The 9,926-nt window shown below is 36.3% G+C and overlaps 2 long non-coding RNA genes across 2 annotated transcripts; both read left to right on the top strand.

The window, feature by feature from the left end:
• Positions 1 to 1,109: 1,109 nt before the first annotated feature.
• On the top strand, positions 1,110 to 2,321 carry LOC149493624 (uncharacterized). The gene is made up of 2 exons (XR_016322715.1): positions 1,110 to 1,201; positions 2,098 to 2,321. It is a non-coding gene; the product is annotated as an uncharacterized LOC149493624 (long non-coding RNA).
• A 4,840-nt stretch (positions 2,322 to 7,161) lies between these two features.
• On the top strand, positions 7,162 to 8,305 carry LOC149493623 (uncharacterized). Its single transcript, XR_016322730.1, has 2 exons — positions 7,162 to 7,253; positions 8,150 to 8,305. It is a non-coding gene; the product is annotated as an uncharacterized LOC149493623 (long non-coding RNA).
• Positions 8,306 to 9,926: the final 1,621 nt, after the last annotated feature.

Raw genomic sequence — 9,926 nt, 5'->3', positions numbered from 1 at the left:
CAACTACCATTCAAACTACTCTTTTTACGTGTTCTTTTTATCAACAGAGGTTTAATATAACTCAGAAACACTCAGAGATGGGCAAAATGTAGTTTAATCAAAACCAAACTAACTAAAATGCTAAGAAAATGAGACTTTCACAAATAAATAACTAAAATGTAAAAGAATGGTTTAGATGATTACCTAACCCTCAGATTTGAGGATTGCATACGATATGATTGATCTAGGGATGAAGCTTCACGATCCCAGAAATGTTCAATGCCCAGTCTTAGCAATAAAACCTTTCTTTTCTTTTCTTTTTTTTTCTTACTCTTTTTATGTCCCTTTTTATATTTTCAAGCTTTCAATCTATGTGCTTAATGGCTTGATCTTCCTCAAGGTTACTCACTGGAGTCTTTGAGGAAAACCCTAGCCGCAATCATTTTTCTTTTAGTCTAAAAATGCCTTAGTCTTTTTGAGAGAAAATGAGAAGGGTTCAAAAAAAAAAAAAAAAAAAGGTCCTGTTTTTAGCACAAAATGTTGTATTTATATGGCTAGGGCTGCAGAGCAGTCGCGTCACGCGGGTAGAAGCTGTGTGACGCACCCGTAAACCTAAGTGACGCGACTTACTTTTTCGTACAGTTGCCGCGTATCCATACAAACAGTGCAGGCCGTTGCACGGGCGCGCGCCAGAGGTGTCAGCCCTGTTGGAGTTGCGTGACGCAACTAAGAGTGCCGTCATGCAGGTATTAGCTGCGTGACGCAGCCCTAACACGGGTCAGACTCCTTTGGGCGGTTTGATTCAATTTTTGATTTAGGCACTTCTGGTTTATTGTGAAACCTCATCCTTTGTCCTCATATCATCATTGGGTCAGGTGGAGGCATAAATCCACGCGTCAACACGCCTCCATCGCGCGCCAGCACGTCCCGCAGCTCCTCCGCACACCATAGTCAGCCCTCTGCCAGGCCTGTCTCGCCTACAACAGCAGCACCAGCTTCAAGCCTCGCTGCCAGTTGCTCCTCCGCCAAATCATGTGCCACCGCCGCCGATCGCCACTGTCTCCGCCTCTCTCCGCCACTGCCAGTTGGATCTGGCCACTGGCAGTTACTGCCCTTTGATCCGGAGCGAAAATTTGACAAAAGATTATATTTTGGGATCACCCGGGTCCATCTAGTGCTCCTCCAGGACAGAATCAAAGCTAGAACTTCGCTCTCCATCACTGTGAGTAATAATAAATAATGCATATCAACATGGATTTGCATAGAATTTTTTTTTACAAACCTTATATATATATATATATATATATATATATATATATATATATATATATATATATATATATATATTATATTAAAGCTCATATTTATTTTATGTTGCATAATTGTATATTTGGATGTATTTGGTGTAGTACTTTGAAAGAATTGTTTGAATAATTGTGCTGTGCATATATTGTGATTTGTTTGTGTGGAATTAGGATGAAGTGGGTCACCATGGGTTTGTGAGACTGTTTCTGTTATACGGATCCTGATTCTGATTTCTGTTATATTCTGATTCTGTTATATGGATCCTAATTCTATTTCTGTTAGCCGGGTGAATGGGAGATCGGCACCCCCGTGTGCACCTACCGTTACTGTTACCATTAACCACGGGTTGGCTTCTCGTCGTTGCGCACCGAACAGTCTAGATTTGATCGCAGCCCGCAGGGTGGCCTTCTGTTGTGAGCGCTTGATGATCTAGATTGGATGGAGACCACCGGGTTGCCTCCTGTTGGTATGAAAAAGAAAAGAGAGGATAGAAAAATAATGAGAGGGCTGGTCAAGTGAGGATTAGACCGGTCGGCCAGTATGGGGGATCGGCTCCCTGGTGCACATGTGAGAGGATGAGCCATGTGGGAGGACGGCTCATCGGGGGTTCAGTAACTCCACTGACTAATTTCCACGTGATGTGATTATTTGAAGGTGATATTGTTTGTGGGTGCTGATGTTATGTCATATGATTGATTGTTGTGTGATCATTCAGTATATTAGGGCGCATTTCGTGTGATTGTATGTGGTGTGTATTATTTATTATTATTCACTGAGTTGCAAAACTCACCCCCTTCTCTCCAAACTTCTCAGGTAGTAGGAAGTTGCTGATCCAACGGAAGCTCTGCAATCTTCTCCGCAGAGTTATAAATGTAAACTTTATATTTCTGTTATTTAATTTTGGATGTATAAATTATTCTATTATCAGAATATTATTGAACTCCGCAGTTATAGGGTTGTGCATTTAAATTGGGCCTTGTCGTATGCGTTACTTTTTATAAATGGTATGGAATGTATAAGTTGAGTAATTAGGCTTACTACGGGCCTCGGGGGCCTTATGCTTACCTGGGCCCTAGTGCCGGTCCGGCCCACGGAGTCGGGTCGTGACAAAGGTGGTATTAGAGCAAAAGTTCATAAGTCTAGATGTAACTGCGGAGTAATTCCTGTCATGTCTTGACATAGTCTTCCTTGCTTTCCTCTTCAGCGTTGTTCGCAATCAGGTTAGAGTCAAGTTGTTTAATGAGTAAAATTTGTATCCTTGTTCTTTAGAGATGTGATTTAGTTACTGATGCTAACGGGATGGTTTAAACAAAAATCCTTATATGGAATAAATAATATCCATATATAATTTAAGTATGTAAGAAGATAAGTTATATAGGTTTAATAAGTTGAAGTTAGATGATGAAAGTGTGCTATTTTTATTTAATACGTGTTGAATGTGGAATACATCTATAAGAATGCATGATTGTATGTATATGTGTGCCTATAGAAGGGGTATGTTGAGAATGAGTTGATAGTGTGAATTGATAAGAAAACTAGATGGTTCTAATTCAAGGACATTAGGATTTATTTAATTAGAGTATTGATTTTAGCATATCTATTTGATGAAGTTTACGTGATGTTGGTTGGTGGAATTTATTATAACTATGGAGATAAGCACTTTTTGCATGAGATATATATATCTTGAGTAGTACATTTACATAAATGATACATACAAGGTTTCATAAATAAATGATTTGGTCTGACTTGGAATATTAATTGACGATGAGTATTTTCCATAAGTAATACTGTTGGTAGAATTATTTTATGAAGTGAGTTTTATTTATGAGTAATCACTGCTTAGTAGAGTAAAGTGTATTGTAGTATTCATCAGCTATTTCTTTTCAAGTGTACGAATATAGGGAATAATATAAATTATTGTGGTTATAAGAAAAGTAAATTGTGATTCTTAGTAAGAGATAAATTACTTTGCTCTTTATGTACCTAGTGATGGATATTGTGTGGATTGTGGAATTTTATGGTTTAATATGGTATAAATAAGAATTAAATCTAATGGTATTCAGTCTTTTGATGTTTAAAATAGTTGTACACTCGATGGTATGTAAGCGACAAACAATGATTTTTGTTTAACGGAAGATTCTATAATCTGAGGAACGACTCTATAAGGAAATTAGGGTACTTATGTTATGTAAATAGTGGGCTATGATGATTAAGTGTATTGATGAATGACATCGGATATGGAGAGATAATTGTCCAATTATTGAATTGATGTTATACCAATGAATCAGATAAGTAAGAATGGATCTAGTCCTGTTACTGAATGAATATTAAGAAAAGAATCAAATACATAAAGGTGAGGAGTATGACTTAATGTGATTTAAATGAAGATAGCTAGTATTTAGAGGTTTGACAAATTAAGGATAACTGTTAGAAGATTTGATGCAAATAGGAATAATGATACATTAGAGGATCTAAGATAAAGATTTTTATATTTTGGGATTTCACGAGTGTAGGAAAAATTGTGGTTCGCGTTGATCTCACTATGCTTATACGAGAATAAATTTTAAGACAAATTGATCAAGAATTGATAAAAAGATTGACTAATAGTTAATAGGAGTATTTACAAGTAATGAAAGAGTTATGGACCTAATCTTAAGGACATTCAGGAATATAAAGGAATGTCTGGTAGAAAAATGATAAGTGGGGCAATGAGGTTGAATCGTTTATAGAATTACGAGGGTGGTATATATAATTAAAGGATAGTTAGTATAATCTAGGAATTAATACGGTGAAAGTTTAGTATGTAGTGAGTGTATTAGACAGGATATAATTAAGATCCTAGTACATGTAGGATGTTTAATAAGTCAGACTAAGTCTATGGACCAAGTATAATAAAATAAAAGTAAAAGATAACAAAGGCAATTAGTGGTTTTGGGATTGAAACGCTATTATATTGGGGTGATAATTATATTAGGAAAATTATAGGTTCAATATAATTTGAACATAATTTGAATATAAAGAATAGAGGAGAATAATATTTGTATAATTGAAAAGTTTCTTGTTATATCTCATGGAGAATAGAGATAAGGTGGATATTAAGAATTTAAATGATCATGAATAGTAATTTGATGCGGTAAATAAATTTAAGATTTATGAAAATTTAGAAAATTAAAAGATGCTTTAGAATAATTAGTTTAGAATATGTAGTTAGAAAATAGTTTTATGAGTTATATTAATTGAATCCATATATTGAGCTTATAAATGTATTATGTACAAGTGATAAGTGTTATTAATACTAATAACTGGGAATAAGAGTTGATGAAGAATCATGAGATTCAGCTTGAGATGGCGATGAATGTGAATAAATGTAATTTCTTGATGCAAAGAAGTTAGAAGAAGAAATTCCTATTACTTAGTGCATTTTTGTAAGTTACTTAGTTTATTGGATGGAGAAAGGGAGATATAATTACGCCTCTAGGGAACAGAAGGGTAGCTGGAGTATTTTATATATCAATGAACTAACTGGGTTTTAATTTACTGTTCATTTGGAATATTGAGATTTGTGTAAGAATAAACAAGTGAATTTGGGATAATTTTAGGGAGAAGAATACACACAAGTATTCAAAAACTGAAAACATGAATTATAAGATTATCGAATGTGTTAACAAGATGGTCTAAGATTACATCTTAACTATACTTGAAGACCAACTTAAGTGTGTTAATCTGGTAATTTATTAATTTAAAATTTGCTCATGGAATGATTGAGATATCAATTAGGATGAGAGTCATTAATATACGATTTGGAGTCAATGTAAAGCTATTCTGAATTTCTTAGCAATTGGTGGAAATTATGATTGAATGAATAAAATTGTGTTATAAATGGCAGTTTGCGATATAACTTGTGGTTTAAAGGAATACTTGGTTAGTTAGGTCAATTCGAGGACTAGTACATTGTAACTCTGATGTTTAAGGATTCAATGAGGCATTAACCTTGTTTGGAGTAAGGCATGTAGAGAGAACATAATTAAGGTTGAGGATATTCCTAGATCGTATTAGGTATAAATTTTACAAATTTTGGAGGTGATAGACTTGGAGAAAAGGAATAACTCAATGATATATTATTATCTGAATCTTCATAGGCATTCATGGGATTAAGAATAAACATAAAATAATGGACATAATCTACTCAGGAGTTAAATTATGGTTTAACATTCTTAATCACGTACTTAGCTAGAGCAAAAGGAACTACTTGTTTAGGATTCTTGATTTCTAGATACGTAAATTTCGGTCTAAAAGATTGGTTAAAGACAGAAGAAATAGATAAATTGAATATAAACTACGGTTTGGAGAGTTTTACATCTTGAGTAAGATTAAAAAAAAAAATGTAGGCTAGAATTATTTATGGAGTTGAGTGTAATAGAATGGTGTGTGCATATTTTAGAAAATACATTAAGAATATTTGACATGGCAACAACTAACTTGACTAATTGCATAAGTTCTTGTCATAATTAGTTAAGAAATGGTATAGTATGAATTCTCATTAGTAGGATTTGAAAAGAGATTGTATATCTATCTTCGTTGGAAAATGGTTAAGTTGATAAATATGTGATGAGATTAGGATAGAAGTCAGGATCTCCTATCAGTTGATAGCAATTAGTTAGAGAAATGTCATGATTCTATTGAAATAAGCTTGTGGTAGTTCCATGAATTTGTTCTCTTTAATTGGAAAGGATCGAATGGTACTTAATGGTAGAACTTGATAATAATAATAATAAGGATCCAAAATTGGAATAGTAGTAAATTTGAATATGTGGATGCGAGTATCAGAAGATTTAATGCTTGGTTTGTGTATGAGCATCTTATTGAGAAATGTTCGTTGCCTATAATAGCTAGTGAGAGATAAATGAGGCGATACATCAATATAGGTCACATGATATATAGCTAATGAGAGTAATAACCCTTACTTGAGCAGAGGTTATGAGGAACTTAAATTCTTACGCTTAACAGTGAATACTAGAGTCGAATCTGTGCCTTGGGTTATGAATGTTTTACCCGATTTGACTTGTAGATATAGTACAACTCAAGTTTAAATTAACTATGGTGATAACTTTTAACAGTTGCATCATTATGTGAGAAGCATAACCACCATTGTCGTAAACAACTGTTGCATCCTAGTTTCTTTTTATTTTCAAAATTCGAGGATGAATTTTTTTTAAGGGGGGGAGACTGAAATAACCCGAATTTTTATTTTCAAAGATTTTCCATTTAAATTTAATAAACGGACAGCTTGGAAATGTATTTAATTATTTAAATGCAAATTAATAATTTGTACAGTGATAAACCGAATCGAAAACCAATTGAAAATCGGTAAATCAAAAGAAAACCAAGATTTGGGCTGAATCAAACCAGAATCGAACCGAATCAGCCCAAACCACTTCTAGAAGCCTCTCCCCTCTATACTCAGCGCAAACTTCACCCTCCCCTTGCCATTTTTCTGCGCCACCTCCTCTCCTCTCTTCTTCTTCTTCTTCTTCTTTCTTTCCTTTTTCTTTCTTTCCCTTTCTTCTTCCCTGCAACTGTGTCTGCGTCACTGCCAGCAGCTCCAGTAACGTCAGTCGATCACCACCGCGCGCCAGTTGCAGTCAGCACCGCCTCCATCGCGCGCCAGCACGTCCCGCAGCTCCTCCGCGCACCACAGTCAGCCCTCTGCCAGGCCTGTCTCGCCTACAACAGCAGCACCAGCTTCAAGCCTCGCTGCCAACCACTCCTCCGCCAAATTGTGTGCCACCGCCGCCGATCGCCACTGTCTCCGCCTCTCTCCGGCACTGCCATTTGGATCTGGCCACTGGCAGTTACTGCCCTTTGATCCGGAGCGAAAATTTAACAAAAGATTATATTTTGGGATCGCCCGGGTCCATCTAGTGCTCCTCCAGGACAGAATCAAAGCTAGAACTTCGCTCTCCATCACTGTGAGTAATAATAAATAATGCATATCAACATGCATTTGCATAGCATTTTTTTTTTACAAACCTTATATATATATATAAATATAAATATATATATATATATATATATATATATATATATTTATATTTATATTAAAGCTCATATTTATTTTATGTTGCATAATTGTATATTTGGATGTATTTGGTGTAGTACGTTGAAAGAATTGGTTGAATAATTGTGATGTGCATATATTGTGATTTGTTTGTGTGGAATTGGGATGAAGTGGGTCACCATGGGTTTGTGAGACTGTTTCTGTTATACGGATTCTGATTCTGATTTCTGTTATATTCTGATTCTGTTATATGGATCCTGATTCTGTTTCTATTAGCCGAGTGAATGGGAGATCGCCGCCCCCGTGTGCACCTACTGTTACCGTTACCGTTAACCATGGGTTGGCTTCTCGTCATTGCGCACCGGACAGTCTAGATTTGATCGCAGCCCGCAGGGTGGCCTCCTGTTGTGAGCGCTTGATGATCTAGATTGGATGGAGACCACCGGGTTGCCTCCTGTTGGTATGAAAAAGAAAAGAGAGGATAGAAAAACAATGAGAGGGCTAGTCAAGTGAGGATTAGACCAGTCGGCCAGTATGGGGGATCGCCTCCCTAGTGCACATGTGAGAGGATGAGCCATATGGGAGGATGGCTCATCGGGGGTTCGGTGACTCCACTGACTAATTTCCACGTGATGTGATTATTTGAAGGTGATATTGTTTGTGGGTGCTGATGTTATGCCATATGATTGATTGTTGTGTGATCATTCAGTATATTAGGGCTCATTTCGTGTGACTCTATGTGATGTGTATTATTTGTTATTATTCACTGAGTTGCAAAACTCACCCCCTTCTCTCCAAACTTCTCAGGTAGTAGGAAGTTGCTGATCCAACGGAAGCTCTGCAATCTTCTCCGCAGAGTTATAAATGTAAACTTTATATTTCTGTTATTTAATTTTGGATGTATAAATTATTCTATTATCAGAATATTATTGAACTCCGCAGTTATAGGGTTGTGCATTTAAATTTGGCCTTGTCGTATGCGTTACTTTTTATAAATGGTATGGAATGTATAAGTTGAGTAATTAGGCTTACTACGGGCCTCGGGGGCCTTATGCTTACCTGGGCCCTAGTGCCGGTCCAGCCCACGGAGTCGGGTCGTGACACAATCTCCTAGAATATAGTCTACTTTGACCCTCTCAAAATTTCCCAGATCCCAATTAATAGCAATTATTAGGAATCCATTTAGGACCCTTTACATTTAATCAAGACAAAATAAAACCAAAGCAATAAAGAATCATCCATAAAACATAATACAACATGACATTCACAGAAACACAATCCCATACACAGAATCATAAAACATTCATTCATTCAACTAATGATTAAAATGATGCATGTTTATATTCCAAGGTTAATGTATAATGGGTTAGTGCAACAATAATCATAATACAATGAATAAAAGGGCATAAATTTAAAGGACAGAATATTAAAAGTGCGTAAAAGTAAATGACATTAAATTGAAGCAACAAATTTAAAGATTAAAACAAGATTAGAGTTCAAGATCTTGATGCTCATCATGAATGATGAACAAATGCATCCATCTCTACTAAAACCTTGTTTATTAGTGTTAATTAAATCCATCCGTGGCAAAAACGCATCCCAGACCAATAAAGTCTAGAGCTTTGCCACTAGATATCCAAATCGGGTCAGTTTTATTATTATTATTTATTTGAGCTTAAAGTCTGGAGCTTTGCCACTGACGCCACAGGCAAAGTGGCGTGCACCACATGTAATGGGGCCAAGCTTTTCCCTGATCAAGAAGGTCACAGATTAAAACAGAGCTTAAAGGGGTGAGTCTGTGGGGAAGTGGCTCGAGCCACAAGCTTGTGGTGCATGCCACACTAGTGGCTTACACCACTGTGGTTCTCAGTGCGCCACTTTAACATAGACTCCCTCTTTTGGTTGATCCCGAGTTCCCCTCACAACCAGGCACAAGAATGGTGATTTAACACCAAAATAAAATGAAAAAAGAGGTGGAGAAAAGGGTTAAAGGCCCTTAGGAACTACCTTTTTGAAGATTTCCCAAAGTTTATGTAAGAATGGATAAAGAACCCAAAAGTTGAGTTTTTTATCCAAGAATCCGAGTTTGAGATTAGGTCAACCTGTTTTTGGACTTTTCAATGAATCCTTATGGTTTTTATGATTAGAAATGGTTGAATCACAACCTAAACCAAAGAAAAACACAAGTTTCGCTTTGATTTTTGATTGAGTTCTAAAAATGGTAGAGTTTCCTTAAGTTTTCAAAAAATCCTCCCCCAACTCAATTTCTAATGCCCTATTTATAGGCAAATGAGGATGTGTTGCCCTATTTTAGGGCCTATGTGGCGAATGCCAATAGTGGACCCCAAAATAAGGTTGGACCTATTTTTACAAAATCAGACCAGATGGCATGCAAAACGAGACAGTGCATCGAGAAGTACGCCAGGTGGGCCCAATGCGCTTCTTAGGCCTGGTTTCGTCGCCAAATGTCCGATGAACCGAAAAAGTAAAAATTGTTAAACATGTGTATTGTCTCAGCCACGGACCATTGATCCGAAAACTAGGACAATGGGGAATCCTGATCCAAACTTATGTTAAAAACGGT

This window comes from Jatropha curcas, chromosome 9 (genome assembly GCF_041381405.1).
Source record: "Jatropha curcas cultivar XTBG-Jc1 chromosome 9, XTBG_Jcur_1.0, whole genome shotgun sequence".
Taxonomy (NCBI): domain Eukaryota; kingdom Viridiplantae; phylum Streptophyta; class Magnoliopsida; order Malpighiales; family Euphorbiaceae; genus Jatropha; species Jatropha curcas.
Note: the sequence above shows the minus strand (reverse complement) of the source record. Positions and strands in the feature narration are given on the sequence as shown.